General features: G+C 31.7%; 1 protein-coding gene across 2 annotated transcripts in view; it reads left to right on the top strand.

The window, feature by feature from the left end:
- LOC143195987 (uncharacterized) overlaps nucleotides 1–22,175 on the top strand; it is a 236,535-nt gene that overhangs the window by 18,613 nt on the left and 195,747 nt on the right. The gene's annotated exons all lie outside the window — the stretch shown is intronic.

Raw genomic sequence — 22,175 nt, 5'->3', positions numbered from 1 at the left:
ATACCTCAAATTGTAATCCTGCAACCAATCTCATCTGTTTCGTACAAACATTAAACTTGGCAGAAGTTTGCCATAACACAAATGGTTGCTCTGATTGTAATATAAAGCTGCGGCAATTGATATCAATGCTTTAATAAATTCGCCCAAGTATTCTAGTTCTATGACGGAGAAAGTATAAATTTTACCTTAATTCTAGTGGCTGGATTTAGTACCCTTTTCTACCACCCCATTCGTTAATATTTCTGGAGAAAGAATGTTGCTTTCTCTGTTGAATGAAGTTGATGATTCTCCGAAATCAATGAAGAATGTTGTTTCCTTTCATCAATACTCGATTTTTACATGTACTATCACATAAACAGCGTCTTGTTGGGCATGGATAAAACCTACTAAAGAAAACAATCTTTCTACAGGCCCTGTATATATTTGTTTTATATTTGGATTGCGTTCAAGGGTAGCAAGCAATTTGCTTTTATCGTTTAGGAAGATGACTAACTCTAACTCCCTTTTTGATGTCCGTGATTGATCAGTGTCCCAGATCGCAAAAACAATAAAACCACGATCTTCTTTACTAATGCTGCTTCTCCTATTACTTCCAGGAATTATTTCATGTTTTTGTAATTTTCTTTTAAGACATGAAAAGCAAGACTTTTTTAACTAGGGAGGTGGCATGACGCCAATATGGCTCTATTTATTTCAGGTGACAGTTTAAACACATCCTCTTTCTAAGGTCTCTTTTGGTTGCAAATAAAAACATAGCAGTAAAATAGCTCAATGTAATCCTGCTTCCAATATAATATGTTTTGTACAAACATTAAAGTAGGCAGTAATTTGCGATAATACCAAGTGTTGCCCTGATGGTAATATAAAGCTGCAGCAATTAGTATCAATCCTTTAATAAATTCCCTATTACCCTTTTCTACCCCCACTGTTATTTCTCTGTTAGGAGGAGATGAGCGCTATTTATTTAATGAACATGTAAAATTTTCACAATATTCAAACGCAGCCCCATTAACTTTTTTTATAACATTTAGTCGCCTAGTTTCATCCTCTTCAGTCTCGTTAATGAACGAGGAGATTAAGTTATATTTATCCAAGTTAATATCCTAGAAGTCCTTTTCTGTGATTTACTAACTAACTTTTATATAAATTAATAGATTATACTCTTAAGTTTCCTTAAATAAAGGGACATATTTATACGTAAATAATAAAAAAACCATTGACAATTAACAAGCAACAAATACACAAGAATTGGCATATTTAGCAATTTTGCTTACTTTTTTAAATTAAATAAGATCGCTGTTATTTTAATTATTTCGCTAAGTATTTGAAATATTAACGCGAGGTATTTGATATAAAATTACAAGTTACATTTTTAGAAAGTAATTCAAATACAAATTCAAAATATATATTTGTATTTCAATTAGGTATTTTTATTGGAAGTAATTAAGCTATTGCTTAACCCTATTTGCATTTCATTATTATATATTTCTTTAATCAGCAGCATTCATTTCATAAGTACTTATAAATTAGTTTTAGGATAAGTAAACTTTCAGATTTATCATTTACGTATTTCAGATCATTTTCCATTTTCCATTTTTCATCATATATCATCATGCATCTTAGTATTTTATACTTACCCTTTCCCTTTAACCTGTACTGTTTTTTGCACCACACTTTGCTTACGACCTATTTTATGTTTTGATTTGGAGATGTCTGTCCGAAAACAAATTCTTCACAGACTTTTCTGGCGAAATCAACCTTTTGGGTGGAAAATCCGTAAAAATTTCACAAAATTCTTGACAACGCCGAAGAAAGCATGGATCCGCAGTACGTTATCCGAGATTACAGTAGCTGTGGCCGATTGCCAACAGTGGCTAGATTTAGTGAATAAGTTCGAAAACCCTCTATGACGATTGGCTATGGATGCATGATGACGATGATTTATTTGATCATAGTTTATCCTTGTTTTACTTTTACCTTTTCCCCAAAAACCTTGTCATGTTTTATCAACTCTTATATTCTAAGTATTTTTAGCAGTATTCCTTATTTCTTATTTCTTTTGTCAGTCTCTTTATTAATAACTACTATTTACACCACACTTCGATCTTACAAAATATGCAGAGAGGGGATAACGATCTCTCTTTTAAGCCTTAAATCAAGATAAGCTGTCCAAAGTGCTATCAAACATAAATTTAAAATTTTTCGTCCTTCGTAAGAATGTAATTTTAAAAATATTGCAGCTAGATAAATAATTCAAATTTCTCTTAAGGACATATTCATAATAAAATATTTATTAATTTATTAACGGGATTGATTTTAATAATTTTTATTAATTTAATGGATTGAAATATTAATAACTTATGTTCTATTACGTTTTATGCTAATTTTATTAAGTTTCTTTACATATTTTTTGACTGTTTTTTCAGTATTATAGGTAACATAATAAGTTTCTTCTTCAAACTTTTATATTCCCTAATGTTGAGAAACTCTACACTCATAGTTTAATATTCATAAGATGTTTTTATTTAACATTGATTCATAACTTCCGATGAGTGTTGATTTGTTTACGCATTTATTTATTACAGAAACGGCGTTCTTTGATGTAAACATTAATGATGTGTTTGGTTTTGGTAACATTGGATAATTTGGTACAACTAAATTTCTTCGAACATAAAATATACGAGGTCTCATTAAAATGCCTGTCACTAAATTCTCGGCCATTACGGTAAAAATAGTTAAATACTACCAAACAACATATAGAGATCATAAAAGTATTATGCAAAAATAAATAATATATAGAAAAAAGAACATATTTTAAAATTCTATTACTTTTATTGTAAAAATATTTTTTTCAAATCACTAAATAACTTCAGCTTGCTTATTTAATAAAATGTTGTATTGTATTTTGCGATATTTATTGGTGAAAATACGAGGTATCAATGTAAGTAACTGATTTTGACATTTTTCTGCATAAGATAATAATATAAATGTATAATTAGCGTCATGGCACATTCAAAATTGTATTTTCGATATTCATTACTGTTGTTCTTTTATTTGAAGTAATCTGTTCGCGAAGCTCATCAAACACTTTCAGAAACTTATGGTGATGCTGCTCCGTTTAGCTTCAATTATTTAATAGTTGGTGATTTTATTGTCAATGACAAAGAAAGGCGCGGAGGACAAAAAAGGTCGAAGACATTGAATTGTCATAACCTATTGGACGCTCAAAGAATGTTTAGACAGCTTAGAAAATGATTAATTAACTATATTCAGAGGTATACCGTATGTTACATACGATGGGAAAGATTCAAAATGAGGGACAATGGTTACGTCACCAATGTTGTTTCGAACAGTTTAAATATCGTGGTTTTATTGTTGGTCAGGCAAAAAAAGAGTGATTTTGTGTAGTGAATTATGGCTATAAACCACCACTTAGTTAAAAGTGAATCTACTACAATTTCAAGCGTAAAACGCCATGGGTTAGTTCAGAAAAGCCATCCACATCGACACCGTAGCGTTTTCATTCATGACTATAGTCTTGTTGTGCAGATGGTGAGATCATCAAGGTGTAGTGTATTGATAGTAGATAAACTGATAAATAAGTTGTTAAAACTGCTATTTTGTTTAAAATTTAAATTGTGAAAATGGGTACAAAGTATTTTATTCAAATTATTGTCCATCAGCCGCTAATTGTTCCCATCTTTCAGGCTATTCACGAATTGGCCAATTTTTTGGTATCTCCATAAGAAATCGAAGCAACTAGTAATCAAAAGGAGTAAGGTCTGTTCTTCCCATTTTATTGCTTTCAAGTATGTTTTCACCGGTTTTGCAACATGTGGTCGAGCGTTGCCATGCTAAATTATAACATGGTTTTGTCATTGTTCGTATTCCGGCCGTTTTTCGCGCAGTTCTCAATTTAATCGCATCAATTATAGTCATTGATGGTGTCATTAGGTTTCAGGAGTCCATAGATATTCGTTTTGCGGTTGCTGATGCATGACCAGATGGTCCGAATGCTTTTTCCACTTTGGGTTATCATAATGAATCCATTATCATCACGTCTCATCACCAGTAAAAATTCGATACAAAAAACCTTTCCGATTTTGCTATTGAAACAGTTTTGTACACATGACAAAACGACTTTCAATATCTCTTGGCTTCAATTCATACGGCACAAAATATCCAAGATTTTGGATCATTCCCATGTTGTCTAAGCGATTGGAAATTGTTTCTGATCTTACTCCCAACAATTCTGCATATTATTGTTACGTTTTACATGGATCGTCATAGAGTAATACCTTCAAATCTTACAAAAAATCACCATTTCTTTTTGGCTGTTCGGAACGCCTTGCGTCCTTGGTGTTAAAATCACCACTTTTAAAACATCAAAACCAGTATTTATCAGCTTGTTGAAATCGATGGAGCATGGTTGTTATAAGCTTCATACAGTATTCGTTGACCTTCAGCCGTATTTGACTTCAAACTCAGTAAAGTAAAATTTCGCCCAAATACGATTTACTCGTTACAAATGCAGATATTTTCCACGAACTGATTTTTTCTTTTATAGCATTTCGATGAAATGACACATACTGAAAAGTGAAGAGTGTCAGAGAGGCCTCAAAGTGAAGTTGGTTACGCAATGGGATGGGATAACCCAAACCCGATACGATTTAATATATAGTAATATGCAGTAATTTATAGGCCCATGTATTTTACTAGTGTTTCTCAATAAATGTACTTTTAAGGCGAAAAGTAGGTGTTGAGTTATTAAGGAGGGAAAACAATTTTGTCAATAAAATACAATTCTCTTCATTGTGCAAAATAAATGTTCAAAAACGAGTTTGTTTATTCAAATGAATAATATAAAAATATATAAAATTGGAAGATATCAAATTGATACGTAATGGTGAAAAGAATTATGAATTGGATGGAAATTACTTACTAAATCGTCTGTCTGGTTTTGGATAACACTGATTCCGTCATCGGGCCTAACTAGTTATTATACACACGACATAACAGGTTAATTGAAAAGTCCCTGGCCTGATACACAGATGGCGCTACTAGAATTAAATCCATTTGTTTTTTAGTTAGCCATAACCCTCAAAAGATGCGTGTATAAATTTGACAGCTGTCGGATCATTAGTTTGTGATTTATAGCATTTTGTGTGAAGCAACTTTTGTTATTGTGAAAAAGTGGATAAAAAGGAATTTCGCGGGTTGATAAAACGGTTGTTTGCTTTTTGAAGGGAACTTGGTTTGATGCCGAGTTTCTGGACACTGCCTCAGGAAAATCAACCACCAAGTATTGGTACCAACCACCATTGGTATGCTAATTTGAGAGGTGGTGAAATCAGCACCGAAGAAGGTGAACGCAGTGGACGCCCAAAAGGGGTTGTTACCAAAGAGAACATTTAAAAAATCCACAAAATGATTTTGAATGGCCGTAAATTGTAATTGAACGGAATAGTAGACACTCTGCAGATATCACCTGAACGTGTACATCATATTATTCACGAATATTTGGTTATGAGAAAGCTCTGCGAAAAGTGGGTGCTCACTTTTGACCAAAAACAACAATGAGTTGATGATTCGCAGCAGTGTTTGAAGATGATCAAGCGTAATAAACCCGAATATTTGCGTCGATATATGACAATGGATGAAGCATAGCTCCATCATTTTATTCCGAAGTCCAATCGGCGCAACAGTCGGTTGGAAAGTTTATGGCGTCTGTATTTTAGGTTGCGTATGGAATAATATTCATTGTCTACCTTGAAAAAGGAAGGACCATCAACAGCGACTATTACATAGCGTTATTGGATAGTCTTGGATGGACGAAATCGGCTGCATTTGAAGAAAAAGAAAATGCTGCTTCACCAAGACTATGCACCGTGTCAATAATCCATGAATTGGGCTTCTAATTGCTTCCTTATTCACCGTATTTTCCGGATCTGGCTCCCAGCATCTATTTCCTGTTCTCAGATCTCAAAAGAATGCTCGCTGGGAAGATATTTTCGTCGAATGAAGAGAGGATCGCCGAAACTGGGGCCTATTTTGAAGCAAAGGACAAATCCTATTACAAAAATGATATCGAAAAGTTGGAGGGTCGTTATAATCAGTGTATCATCCTTGAAGGGAATTATGTTGAATAAAAAAACAAATTTTGCCAAAAAATGTGTTTTACTATGGTTGGCCCGGGACGTTTCAATTGAACTGTTATATATAAATTAAAAAAACCTAATTTTCGTAATTCATCAATTTTCTCAAATATAATTAAATGCAATCACATGGCATCCAAATCAATCATTAAAACATATTAAAAGCTATTAACCACCTAAGGAATATCACGAAATAAACGTGTAATCCTGCAGTTTTTTGGAAATTTCGTCATATCTTATAATGATCAGATATAACGTAACACATCTTCAGACTGTCATCGAGATGAAGAATGGACCCCAGACACACACACACGCACGAAGATAAAGCTGGTTCGCACACGTATTTGGATGAACAGTTAGACGAACAAATTAGATTTTGACCAATGGAAGAGGCGTTAAATATGCCGTTCGGCCGATACGGCAAAGTTGGCCGCGGTTCGCCTACCGGTACGCGGTTAAAAGTAAGCGCTTACGTCAGCGCGACCGCGAGAGGGCGTAGGTAGCGGTGCTCAACCTGTTCTAGGTGGCGTACGGAACAATTGCCGGTGGTATTATTCGATCGGACGTCGGTTTCGATCGCGTTTGCTGTCAATAAAGCACATAGTCAACGCCCCCTGGTGTTACCTTAAATGCCAACGGTAATTGGGACAAATCTCATACCTGGTTTATGTATTTTTGTGTGTTTATATGGAATCAGTGTTGTGCATCGCATAAACAAGGCAACGATCCGCAACAATTAACATAAATCTACTACAACCTATTGTTTTATTGATAGATTTAAATAAATGTCAATTAATGAGATACAGTATAATATAAATGCCAAGATATAATCTTTGGAATTCCAACTATTACAGAATACTTAAAATTAGCCGATCTATAAGTACATAATATTAATTTTCACTGATAGTTTACCAGTAACAGATTTGATGACTGTAATAAAGAATCACAAAATTATTGATTCAAATTAATAATATACCATAGAGATATTATTAAAAATATGTTCATTTTGAAATTAAAAGTGGGATTATTAAGATTTTTGCAGATATAAAAACACGATATTTCAAATTTCGCCATGTTAAGTCAAATAACAATCAGAGGCCCTAGGAAAGATTGATGTTACCGTTTCCTAACCATTATTTGGATTATTCATCTTATATTTCACAATTAAAAAATTGGTTTTCAGTAGGCAATGGAAGGAAAAGATAAATAAAAAATTGAATTGGGATTTATCAAAGAAATTAACCTAACTTTTTGCACAATCGATTTCTATAATGACTATGCTGTGTAACCCTAACTGAAATACTAATTTTAAAAAGAGTACTAGAACTCTTACATAATTGAGGGAGTATTCCAGATACATTAACCATGAAATGTGGTATAGTATTAAAGAACATTAATACACTATAATATGTTATAAGATAAATCAAAATTGTGTCGATGGAAAACCTACCGAAAAATTTTATGACGACAATTTGAAGATACATTTGCAAATGTATTTTGCAGAGCTACCAAAATATTAATTTTTTTATGGTAACAACAAACAGAAAATGGTTTAAATTACATACATTTAATGATGGATGTTTGATTTTCTAAACTTTATAGCAGATCCGTAGAACGAAAAGTAATGCGGTATTGTATCAAATTACTTAATTACTTAATTCGTAAACTAAATCTCTGCTTAGTTTATACTTACTTATACTTTACTTAACTTCAGTGACATTTGTGTTCATACATTGTATGTGCATAAGTATTATTCGAAATGTTTTAGACTTCTGTTTACCGTAACACACATACCAGGCTATAAAACTTGATAACATTACATTGTTTAATAAATCAAGTATTAGTCACTTACTCTAAACCTAGTGAAGTATAGAATCGAACTGTTTCATGTGCAAGAAACCAAATATTTCATATTGGTTTTCCGTAATGTAGCCATGATGAGATTTTATTAATAGTTGTTGAATTTAATTAATATTTTTCTTTGTATTTTGAGAATATATGGCCAGTAGTGAACAACACTGAATGTTCAGTTAGAAGCCTATTTGCTTATCTTTAATTAGTATTGGAATATTGTAGAAACATATACTGACTTCATGCACACTTCATGTACGACTAAACCAATCACACTATATAAAATATATTTTTCTAAATTATTTGGTAACTGAAAAAAGAGTAACATTATTCGGGACTCATATAAACATCAAACAAACAAACAAATGAGGCCAAAACTGAAATGTTATTAACAGTGTTATTTACCTCAATATTACGATAATTACATTTTAGATATTACTAAAGGTACTTAAAATAGTAAATACTTACATTAGCAAGATCTTATTGTAGTGAATAGATTATTAATATTCAAACTATACTGGCTGGTTCCCACCTAGTAAGATTTAATTACATTTTTCTGCCTTGGTACGAAAATACACGACTTTTTTGGAGTTTCTACCGATATATATAATATTAGGGGCCCCCAAACTATTGATACAAATTAGAATGAATCCAATTATAACATAAACTTATTAAAATAGAGTAATGTGTACCCATAAAAACTGTCCGATGCGACCAAAACAATTACATCACGTGCAGATTTGGAGCGTTGAATTTGCCGCGCTACAACTTTAAATATATCACTGCTGCTCTCAAATGCCATATACTAGTAGATCTAATAGAGATCTAATTTGATAGCCATCGGCAGCTGATAAAGCATTATTTTCTGCGCAAAAAAATAAACATCAAGTAAAAAAACAAACAACCCAGGAAAGGTTTGATATATACTGTGGGAACTATTAATTTCAATGCTTAAGAAGTGGTGTACGGAGTTTCCTTGTGATCATATCAACACAAATAAGGCTGTCACGCCAAAAATTGTTCAAAAACAAAGTTCAAATCAAGCAAAAAAAAACTCCATGGAGAGCTATTGGATGATCGGAGAATGAAAATACCTGAGGTGGGTGAGGCTTCAGGCATCTCCATTGAATGGGTACATCACATTTTACATGAATATTGAAAAAGCTGTCGGCTCGATGGGTGCCGCAATTGCTCATACTCGACCATAATGCAACCGTGTGACCCCTTCAAAGTGTTTAGCTGTAATCCAAACGAGTCCATTTTAAAATTCGTTGACGAAATATGTCCACATCGCAAAATACCTGAGACCAAGGAACAATTAAAACAGTGAGTTTCTCCGGCTGAACCTGCACCAAAGATGTCAAATTGTGCCTGTCTTCCAACAAAATCATGGCTCCAGTTTTTTGTTTTCTTTTAAGGATAAAACGATTACCGGCGAATATAGTTCAGAATGTTTGGACAGATTTGTTGTTAATTTGAAGCAAAAACGACTGTATTGGGCGAAGAAAATAGTGTTGTTCGATCAAGACAATGGACGGGTGCACACGTGTGTAGTTGGGCTAGGAACTATGACCCTACCCAAAATCTCTCCAAATTTAGCCTTCTGTAACTTTTTTTAATTCCAAACCTGAAAAATGACAAGGTGACAAAATATTTCGGTCGAATGAAGAGGAGTGATCACTGAAACAAACGTTTACTGTGAGGGATTTATTTGAAAGGAATAAAATAAATGGAAGACCGATGGACTAAGTGTTAAATAAAACGCTTATATGTTATTCAAATAGACACTGACTTATTAAAATACCTTCGTATTTTTATTGTACGGTTATAAATGAGAAAAGAGCTGACAAGTCAAATATAATTTAGTACCTAATATATGGCTGTGAAAGCTGTATTTTTCTATTATTTTCCGACATCTTCAAAGTGTCGATTCAACTAATCACTTATTAAAACTTCCAAAATGAGAGATCATCGTTGCAAAAGAGATGATGTAAAGTAGAGTACGTTCCTTCATGTTTAACACTGACCTATCGATTAATCAATTAATATTTTAATAGCAGGTAGAAATGCTTAGGGATAAGTGACTTTATTTTATATAGAATATCTTCATTCCATACTCTGTCAAAAACCTGTGCAACATCGAGAAAGACAACAAAGCACAAGCCTTTATTTTCTGGAGATTTCTCAATTGCATCTTTAATTCGATGTATTTAGTCAATCGTTGATTGGGCATTCTTGAAACCAAACTGGTGAGATGGTATCAGCTTTCTTAGCTCGAGAATACGTTTGAGATGTTTCACAATCAATTTCTCAGAGTTTAGTTTGGTTTCGTATTGCCACAATTGGCAATAAAAAACGGGGCGATATGATTCAACTTCATTAACAAGATCAGAACCTGGTCCTTTTTATTAAATTAAATTAATGTTTAATTTCTCCAGAAACTTCCCTAATCAGTCCCCTCACAACAGTTATCGGAATTGGGGTATGCTAGAACATTATCTCATTGATTTGAATAGAAGCTTTCTTCAGATATTCTGCAAATATATTTGTTATTTCAAACCAATTCTTTGCCTAAAATTATTTTGTGGCCCACTTCCCATCAAGCTTTCTTATAGGAGGCACTTAAGCTATGGGATGTTGGAAATGTTTAGTAGCTTCCTAGAATGAATACTCGGCATTACTATGCAGACAGAATTTCGAAAGGAATTTAACGATTGATGCTTGTTAGATCTTTAAATTTAATGCTTCTTTAGTTTCCTTCGTTAATTGCTGCATGGCTTTGTTAAGCAAGGTTATATCTGATTTGCATCTCGATTATCATCATCTTTTAAGTTTACTTTTTCGGCTATCATACCTCTACTTTCTCTTGGAATATTTAAGCCAATCTTTTATTACAGCCAGCCAATATTTATTGTCACTAGTTATTTATTCATTACTAGGGCTAGTTCTCTAAGCAGCTTCTTAAACAGCAGTGGTAAAAACAACTACTTCATCTTGCAGTTTCATTTCATTTATAATTTATGACATATATTTTATATTTATATATAGATCGGCCATGTTATTTATTATTTATACAATTTTTGAATTCCAAGTTAATTTATGAATAAAAAATCTGACGGAACTAATTTGGGCTAACAGGGCAGTTTTGGAATGATATTGATTTTTCAGTTGTAAAGAAAATCAAGGATATGAGACATATGAATCAAATGATATTCCTTTTTAAATGTTTGGTCGGATGAAAGGAATTTAAAATTATCAAGCGATGGGTCAATACTATTAACAATAATATTTTATAGCAATTTACATACAAAAAAAAACAATTAATGGCAATTTTCGAAATGTGACTAGACTGTATATCTCTTACAAAACTCGGTCCATTGTTTTTAAACTGATACTTGAAATCGAATAAAGAGAACTGGAACAGAATAAAAAGCAATTGTTCATATATTTTCGTTAGAAGCGCGTTTTTCTGACTGTTTATTCCTATAACTGGTTCTTGTCTAAACGCTAAAACATCACCAATTAGAGACCGAATCTGGTTTTGCTCGTCGCCAACCTTTAGACCAATGTCAAGGTCACTGCCGGAATTAGCAAAATATTTACCGCAACATTCAGCTCGCTTAAATCTGTGACAAATATGATCGGTTCCATTCTAAGCGCTTTGCGCCGAAAAAATCGATTCGGTTTAATTACCGCTTTATTTATAGAATAAGATTGTCATTCGTCCATTTTTTCCTCCGGGTGTCGTCGAAGGCGCCAACGCGAATAAAAAGGCGTTCTCTTTCAATTAACCCAATAGCGAAGAGAAAAAAACTAGTTGGACCATTAATAGACGAGAACATCATCACGGCATGAAACCAAACCAAACAGTCTGCTAGGTGAGCTAGAGAGCAACATTTTAACGAAAAACAGGTACAATTTTTTTCCTAAATTGCTACTATTAAATATACAATGTTTGAACAATTGATGTACCATGTGGTTTAAAAAGTTTACAGAAATGTGAAGGAAATATCCTGAAATGGGAGAAAAGGATGAATTTATAGTTATAAAAATTTTTCAGTAGAATTTCCTAACTCTAGATAGCTTAATCCAACTTCCATTATAATCATTACTAGTGATAGCCCTGTGGTCGAAATTCCACCACAATTTATTAATTTAATCATGTATTTCTTTGATTATTTTTTCTTGTAACATCAATCGTTAAATATCTTTATATTTATCAGTACTTTAAAATGTTTACAAATTTATTGTTACCAACCTATAATTTATTCTATGTATCATATGTGTTATGCTATCCATCTATGCAAATTATGTAGTTAGTTTCATTTCAACTACTGCGTATTTTCGTTACTTCATTTATGTATTCATATAATCTGTTTTTTATGCGTATTTATCACCTAAAATATATATTGCTAAAAAAATACATCAGGCTGATTAAAATAATAATTTATTTACCTCAATCTTTCAGATTATTTCAGATAGTTTAAAAATGAACTTCTATATCTACTTTTTCCTACTTTGTCTTTTTACATGGAAACTAACAACACACCAACAAATAATGAATTAAAATATTGTGAAGTTATTTTATAATTGTTAATATTTTTGCAACATTTGTTTTAACTCTTATGTACAAATCAACGTATTTATTATCAATATTCGGTTAGTGCTTTGATAGGAAATGCATCTGGTAATGAAACCTGAAATTAACTAGACGTTAATACCACTAAAAATTACAGAAAGATCTTAATAACCTTTAGAATTTCCTCTAGTACAATCTACTACTATGTCTCCAAAATCATATCAATTACCACTCAGTAAGCAAGAACAACTTTTCCTAGTTGTTATCTGTTCACAAGACATCAACTTAAATGGAAAGTTGCTTACGAAAATCTATATATATTGTAAAAAAAGATGATAGATGATTCTCGTTATTCTTGAGTTTTGGTAATCTATGTGATGAAGATATATTCGCATATGTTTTCCTTCATAGCTTTATGTATCTTTCTAGAAGGCGGACATATTAATTGATTCTCTCTCCAAAAAGTGGAATCATTAAATACCATTAAAAATTAGATGTATGGTCTTCTCAACTCGACTTTTTGTACGCGAATAATTTAGACTATGCACTCTGGCTGCATTGTAACGTGGCGGGAATACAACCCAATCCTTACCTATCAATGGATTTACAAATATTCCTAATAAATACGTATAAACTTAGGATGTATTTCCGTGAAATCTGAGGAGTACTATATCTTTATATATTTAGTTCTCCTGACTGTGTGCATATTACCGAACTCCTAAATGGTTGTGCCGATTTTGATGAACTTTTTATGTGGGCTTACGTAGATTCGTGAATGGTTTAGATTCTCAATCGGATCCGATAGTTGGTGCTACGATAGGGTTCCAGATTTTTTAAAACCTTTTAAGTATGTTTCAACTATATATACTATAAGGTCCATCGGAAAGTCCTTACCGGTTTGTTTTTAGAAAAAAGAAAGCTTAACTTTCAAAACATGGATACTTGAATTAAGGCGATGCTTCAACTCAACCCCGACAGAATATTATGTTTTTACACATCATTCAGACAATTTATGGACGACATCCCAAAAAAAAAGCTGTTTTTCCTTTGAGCAAACTATTCATGGAGCCATTTTCTAATTTCCTCGAAATTAGCGAAGACATGCTCTACAAGCGCGTGTCCCATTGATTCAAAAAGTTGATAGTCGGACGGGACAAGGTCTGGAGAGTGCGGCTGGAGGGATAATAGGCCCCATCCAATTGCTTCTTTAACTAGTTTTGCTTTAGAAGCCGGTGCTTTATTGTGCTGTAAAACCACCTTACCCTGTCTTCGGGCCCATTTTGGACGCTTTTTGATCAGTGCATGGTTCAAATTGATGAACATTTGTTGGTAGATATCACCATTAACTGTTTCACTAGGTTTCAATAGTTCTTAATACATCACACCCCAAAAAAAAAGATATGTGTCAAATAATAATACTTCATTCTTAAGCCTAGCGAGATCTGTTGGAAAAATCGGTAATGGCTTTCCTATACAATTGGTATCACAACAAAATCTACTTTTAACTGAATATTCTAGTCATCATCTTATAGTATTTGTTTTATTGTCGAAATAAATTATTCCATCCAAATAAAAAGCCATTGTTCGGACAGAGACAGAGGACAGAGCATCGTGTGTTGGGTGCGCTAGTATTTATATATTTTATTTTTGAAGGCATATGAAAATCAGCTGAATTCTAGATAGTCCCAGTTCAAAAATGTGAACAAAAATCACAGATTGGAACAATTTTGAAAAAATAATTAGTGTTATTTCCAATTAATTTATTAAAATTATTATTAAATGCCTTTAAATAAAATGTAATAGAATACATAAAGAATTCAAAACATGCCTTACTAAAATATATGATATGCTCCTACATAATGGTAGATTAAAATCTGAAATTTCGAAAGAATTTTGAGTTTATGAGACGAAATAATTTAGCAGGTGTTACGTAAGTAAAACCAACAACATCAGAATTCCGCATGTACAAAACCTGATAAGCCAATTCTTTTTTCAACTTACAGTTTATATGTGCTCAGCATAGTTTTATAATTACTAGAGAGGAAGTAGAAATAACTACAAGGTCTTCTGACTAACGAATGAATAAAAAGTGTGTTAAATTTAGATTGAAATAACAGTTACATATTCTTTATTGAATTAAGTTTATATTTTTTTCATTAGTAATTGATATTAGCAAATATTTATTTCATTACGTCCTATTGTTATTGATTATTTAGTAAATATATTGTCTTGGAATGAATTCATAGCAACAAAAAACATTATGATTTATGATACATGATACATTATGTACCAGATCTTATAAAGAGAAGTAGAATTTTTTTATAAAAAAATATTTAATTTTTAATGAATTAATGTGTTCAGTCAGTGTCAAAAATCATCATTTACGATATACATTATGTATCAGACCTAACAAGGATAATTAAAGTAGCGCTATTTTGAAAATTATTTCTGTCTCATTTTTTTTCCAATATTTTGATTCTTCTTTTATATTAGATGTTCAGTGACGAGCTCTTGTGTTTTTCCTATTGTGAAGTATTTTTTCCATTTATTTCCCTGTGAACAAGACAGTAATCAGCAATATTTAGAGCCTCCTCATTTCAAACTTTTAGTAAATAAATGTACTATATATAGAGCCTCATTTCTACATCATACCATATTTTTCACTACTGTTTTGGGTATTCTTTATGAATCGAATCTTAGATTTTTACACACTGTATTTGACAGTATATTCTACGTCATTACGTGCATTGGTTATATTATTGGAAGGGCTATAGTCATTTTATAATTGGGCATTTTAGCATTTGACATATTACCTTTAGTGTTTCAACAAGTAGTTTATATCTCGTGGACAATAAGTATTTTTTTATATATTATTAAATTATTAAAATTATTAAATACATGACGTGTAGAAAATCACTTCATTAAATCATCTCCTCTATTATTTCTGTCTCAGTTTTTTTTCAAATATTTTGATTCTTCTTTTATATTAGATGTTCAGCGATGAGCTCCTGTGCTTTTCCTATTGTGAAGTATTTTTTTTCCATTTATGCCCGTGTGAACAAGACAGTAATCAGCAATATTTAGAGCCTCCTCATTTCAAACTTTTAGTAAATAAATATACTATATATACAGCCTCATTTCTACATCATACCATATTTTTCAATACTGTTTTGGGTATTCTTTATATATTATAAAACTTGATTTTATAACTTCTTTTGTGTAATGCCTTTTGGCCTGTCATGGTTCGTATGATTTCGTTTTACGAATCGAATCTTAGATTTTTACACACTGCATTTGACAGTATATTCTACGTCATTACGTGCATTGGTCATTTTATTGGAAGGTCTATAGTCATTTTATAATTGGGCATTTTAACATTTGACATATTACCTTTAGTGTTTCAACAAGTGGTTCATATCTCGTGGGCAATAAGTATTTTTTATATATTATTAAATTATTAAAACTATTAAATACATGACATGTAGAAAATCACTTCATTAAATCATCTCCTATGTAAAATAAATTATTTTAAATCTTGCTCTAGAATTACATGTCTATTAATTAAATCGGATCACAGTAAACGTTTTAGTCTATGCGTTATATTGTTATCACTCACATTTAGCTGATTGGTTAGTCCATTGGGATGCGCTGATAATATTTCGAAGTACTTAGCACTAACACTTTGAATTATACTCGTTATGGGTTCTAGAGGGATACTATGCTGTATCACTTTATTAGAATTTAGTACGGAGCACCCACTATAGCATATATAACATTTTATTTTGGAAACGTAGACGTGTACCATACTTTTTCAAAAACTTATGATATATTCAATAATACAGGCGAAAAAAAAGCATTTAGGTCTGTATATTTTTGATATAGCTGGTTATATATTGGTTCTACAGTTCGGTGCGTATTACAGCCCAAATTGATGTAAACGAAACTATAAATATTCTTTAGAAAAATCAGAGGAAACCGACCTTTCAAATTAAAGCATAATATATATCAATTTTAAATGAATTTGCTATAGTTCTTAATTTCGTATTTTACTAATCATAAATCATATTTCAGCGAACACTATAACATTATACAGTTTTGGCTTTTGATTTGTTTTAAGCCTTAATTGTTTTTTTTAAGGTTTTTGGATATTAGAAGACAGTTTCCATATACTTTCGTACTATGAGCGGCTTCTTTTTATTTTATTATAATTTTGAAATATATGATAATTATAGTTATTTTCCTTTATTCATGGTTATTGAAAAATTATCTGGAATGCTAAAAATCCGATTTTCTATAGATATCTAAAAACTTTAATTAACGAAATTTAACTAGGATAATCTTAACTAATTCGGTATTATATTGGTATGCTTTTAATGCCTTATCTTTGGACATTTATAATATTATTATTTTTGGATTTTCATTATGTGGAATTGCTTCAGTAAATTATCTATTTTATAAACCATATAAGTTCGGTATGCATTTGGTGGTGGTATTATTTGAACTGCATGCATCTATTTAAAATTCGGAAGACTAGTGGCTAAGAAATGTTGCCATATAGTAGTTACAATTTCAGATTTGTGTCATTTTTATCGAAATATATTAAATATATAAGTAATAATATAATAAGTAATAAATATATAAATATATTACTCCAGAGGTTCGGACACTGTTATATAGATAAAAAACAAAGAAACCGTAATTTTATGATCATAAATATCGACAGTATCAGCATATAAATCAATATATAATAAAGTCTGACACCAATATACGATTACATTAAATACAAAAATAAATAACATATTTTAAATAATAATGTACATGAATACTAAAAGATCTTTTATTACTTAAATAACACATCTCATTTCAACTAATGGTGATTAATGGGTAAAAAACTACGAAAACCAAGCAGATGATAGATAATCTCGATTGGCTTTACCCAAAAGTTGTTTCTTTTTCTGTGTTTGCTTGTCTAACTGGTTTTGTCGCCTTGTATTTTATGTAACTTCTACATTTTTTGTACATTTTACAACACCGAATCTTCAAGATTGGTGCGGCAATATTACAAATTACTTACTACTGGCTATGCCCAATGCTCAAAATATCTTGCCTATCTATGATTTCAATTCCAACGTAAAAATTAAGCCAAATATACAGTCAAAGTAATAAAATACTTTTGTAATGACTAAAAGATTGACATAGTCACCATAAAAATGAGGTTACTTAATTTGAATATCTATGAGAACAACATGAAGAATCTATGAATGTAGATTACCAAGTCAATTCAAGTCTTTTGTCTATTATTAATAATATCTTGGTGATTATGAAAATTACCCCAAGGAGAAGTATTTAAAACATTTTTCAACTGCCTAAATGATAATAAAACTATATTACAAATGCATTGAATTCAACGGATATTTCCTTGAGGGGTGTAAATAACTTCTAAAGCAGTAATAAAGGAAAATTAGTTTCTTCATGAAATAAGATTAGGGTTGCTTAATATAACTAAAACATTTTTATTGTCATAAATGTTATCGTGACCGAGTTCTTAAATTGTATTTATTTTATCAATGTTTTTCTTCGTTAATTAATTTTGTCGCTGATATTGGATGCTCGTGTGATGAAAAAACCACTGTATCGTCAGCATATGTTGCAACAGTAGTGTTTTTTGAAGTCGGTAGGTCAGCTGTATACAATATATATAACAATGGGCGAAGAACACTGCCCTGCGATACACCCAAATATATTGGATGTAGGTCAGTGTATTCGTCACCCAGTGTCACGATAAAATATCTGTCTGTGAGGTATCATTTCAGTAGCTGAAAGTGCGAATGGGGCAAAAGCTATTTCAATTTAACATTTAACCACAAGAAACCTCCAACTTCTACTTCCAATTTCTTAACAAAGTCGAAGTGTGCTTTAAAACTTGGCGTATCAGAGCAAATGAGACAAAATCTACCCATCTGACATTAACCTTTTCTAGAAGATCTTGTTCCCAGTAAAATTGAATAATTATGAATTTCCGCAAGAAGACAACGTTAAATTTCTGGGAATTCCTTTTGATCGACGTTTGACATGGAAAAACATATAGTAACAAAACACAAACAGCTTGGCCTTAAACTAAATCAAATGTATTGGCTGATAGGGAGTAAATTTAAATTATTAATAAAGAGTCACAAAGTTTTGCTGTATAAGTCAATACTTAGGCCCATTTGGACCTATGGTTTTGAACTCTGGGATACAACTAACAAATCTAGCATAGCCATCCTCCAGAGCTTCCAGAATAAAGTTTTGCGGGTCATCGTCGATGCCTCATATTACGTCTCCAATAAACTAATTCATCGCAATATCCCGCTAGAACCCATAACGAGTGTAATTCGGAGTGTTAGTGTAAAGTACTCTGAAAGACTTTTAGTGCATCCCAATGTACTCGCCAAGTAGACTCAAACGCAAACTACCATACGAACTGATTAATAGTGAGATTTAATAATCACATAGACAGTGGGATTTAATAATCTTTAGAATAAGTTAGAAAAGTCTTTAGAATAGGATTTAGTTTAGAATTTGTACAGCAGATCACTTACTGAAGCGATCTTGTACATGTCAGTAGGGCTATATTATATAACGGAAATCCTATAATAATACTTAATGCCCCCGGGTAGGTTGTAATTTTCTTTTATATTAATTATGTTGTCAAGGAAACAATATCATTCCAAGCCTAATTGCAAGTAAATAATATTTTATGCAAACATCTGTTGTTATGAATTAGTAAACCTATTTTAGGATCATACACCATAAAACTGATACTACCATTTTTTGATTGAAAAAGTAGGTACGATTTTAGAATATTAGAATAATAAACATATATATCTTGTTCTTCGAACTCATGCCTATATGTCTATTTTGGTCGGACAATCAAAAAAGTGTTTTTTATTGCAAGAACAACAAACCGTCCTGTAAAAACTAAATGGGTAGGTGTATGATGTTAACGGTTTTGACACTATAAAAGTGATCAATTTGGCGATGTTGTTCTCGGAACATGAACGTTTGTCGCTGACGTTTAATACATTTCGTATATACATAACACCGTTTTTTCTCTCTTGTTTTTTTCTGCATAATAATTAGCTTTCAAATGAACTTTTCGCCGACACCAACGCGGATTTATTATTATCGATGCGTATTTCGATAGCCCAGTTTGTAACAGAATTATCAGGAGTTAATGAACATTAATATTTATGATATTAGGAATTATATGTTTTATAATATCCAGTGGTATATCTGAAAATGTGGGTTTTTGAGTTTACATTTTAATGTAATTTGAGGTCTCAGTTATTTTTTAATTTAATTGTTTCATACCTGTTGTAGATATTTAGTGCGTCCGATAAAACAACCAATTAAAGTCATAGAAAACGTCAAATATATTGCCAAATGCAGTTTGTAAAAATATAAAATTCGTTTTAGACTTGGGGCTGAATTTTCCTCCTCGTTTTACTAGTAAGATTCTAATTTAAATATCTGGAACATTCTTCAGAGCTTTAGCGATAATAATTCGGGTCAAACTTGTTGCAGCAAACTTGCGTCGTGTTGACGTCATACATGTTGAAGGCGTGCATTGGCTGTTTTATTGGATTATTATTATCTCTAAATTTTATGGGTAAAAATATGTGTTTTAAAGTATTTCTATTTCAACGAAAGAATGCGCCAGCTAGGAAATGTGTATACAAAATTTCACATGATAATATTTAATTGGAATCCCCTATCCCTTATTTTATAAGTCGTAGCTAGCAATGGATTGATGCCAGAACAGTTTAAACATTTGAATATTTGGAAAAAATTGTTATTTGTTTTTATTCAACTCTTATTGTTTTTATTGTATATTTTTACCTTTGACTTACGTGATTAATTATAATTTTTGACACAGCTTACTTGGTTCGCACAGAGGTTAAGGCCACAGGACGATCTTCATGCTGTTACTATAGTTGTGCGTTATAATTCTGCTGAAATGCCATATCCGACAAGGAAAATTCACATATGCTTTTAATTTCCAATTATTTGTCAATAATAATACTGAACGTTGGCAACGTGAGGCCTGTACATTATAGATGGCATTCATTTATAATGTTTTTATGGCCAAATTATAATGCAGTTAATTAGAATATAAAATATCTATAAATTTCATTAAGTTCAATTTTTATTACTTGCTGTTCCTATATCGTTTTGTTTTTTAGTACTTTTATCATTGATGAACATGAAAGCTGTTTACAAAAATTATACAGCATTTAATAATTTGGCTGCACTATATTTGTTAGTAGTCCTTTGTATTAATATTTCTTAATGAATTATTTTTGTGAACAATTTCTTAAAAATTGCAAACGTCTAAAACATTTATTTCGTCAACGGTTAAGCTGTCTTTAAAGTTCCTTAAGAGTTTAATCTCGATTTTTATCAAATGCAAAGTATAGCCTGCGAACATTTTTTGCCATCCAGGTCGTTCTTTGTCATTGACACCACAATCAACACATGTAGGTCGTTGAAACCAAAACCACCAATTGGGATACGATACAGTAGCATCACCAGAAGTACCTGAAAGTGTTTGAAGGACTTCGACAGCAGATTTCTTCAAACCCAACAACAAAAGTAACAATATCGAAAATGCAATTAAAAGTTCCATGAGTACAGTCCATATAACAATCATTTCAGGTCAATTGAAAAGTCCCCGACCTACCATATTAAAATGCATTTTTTTGGCAAATTATTTTTTTATTTAACATAATTCCCTTCGAGGGTGATACACTGATTATAGCGACCCTCCAACTTTTTCATACCATTTTTGTAATACGATTTGTCCTTTGCTTCAAAATAGGCCTCAGTTTCGTCGATCACCTTTTCATTCGACGAACATTTCTTCCCAGCGAGCATTCTTTTGAGATCTGAATCAAAATCATTTTGTGGATTTTTAAAATGTTTTCGTCGGTAACAACCTCCTTTGGGCGTCCACTGCGTCCACCGTTTTCGGTGCTTTTTTCACTACGTCTAAACTTAGTATACCAATCCTTGATGGTTGATTTTCCTGGGGCAGTGTCTGGAAACTCGGCGTCATGCTAAGTTTTTACTTCAACTGTATTTTTTTCCCTTCAAAAAGTAATATTTTATCAACACGCGAAATTCCTTTTTATCCATTTTTTTCACAATAACAAAAGTTGCTTCACTCAAAATGCTAATTCACAAACTAATGACCCGACAACTGTCGAATTTATACACGCGTCTTTTGAGGGTTAGGGTTAACTAAAAAACATACGGATTTAATTCTGGTAGCGCCATCTATGTGTCAGGCCTTTTCAATTGATCTGTTATTATTGCTGCCTTTATATTTATGAACTTTTATATTATCAATATTTTTCTCGATGGTCGATACCACTAGTTTATTAATTATAACTAACATTATATATTAACCTTTGGTCATTATACACTTGACCATTCTCTTCTATATCTTATCAGCGTTCAAAACAATCTGTCTGTAAGACTTAACATGAATATCAATATCTTATTGTGACTGGTACTTTTCTTTCAAGAATATTATTTGAGCTCTAAAA

The sequence above is a fragment of the Rhynchophorus ferrugineus genome, unplaced genomic scaffold (genome assembly GCF_030347505.1).
Source record: "Rhynchophorus ferrugineus isolate W39M unplaced genomic scaffold, kcgeb_rfMv2 rfM4, whole genome shotgun sequence".
NCBI classification, from domain to species: Eukaryota; Metazoa; Arthropoda; class Insecta; order Coleoptera; family Curculionidae; genus Rhynchophorus; species Rhynchophorus ferrugineus.
This window is presented reverse-complemented; position numbering and strand designations above follow the sequence as displayed.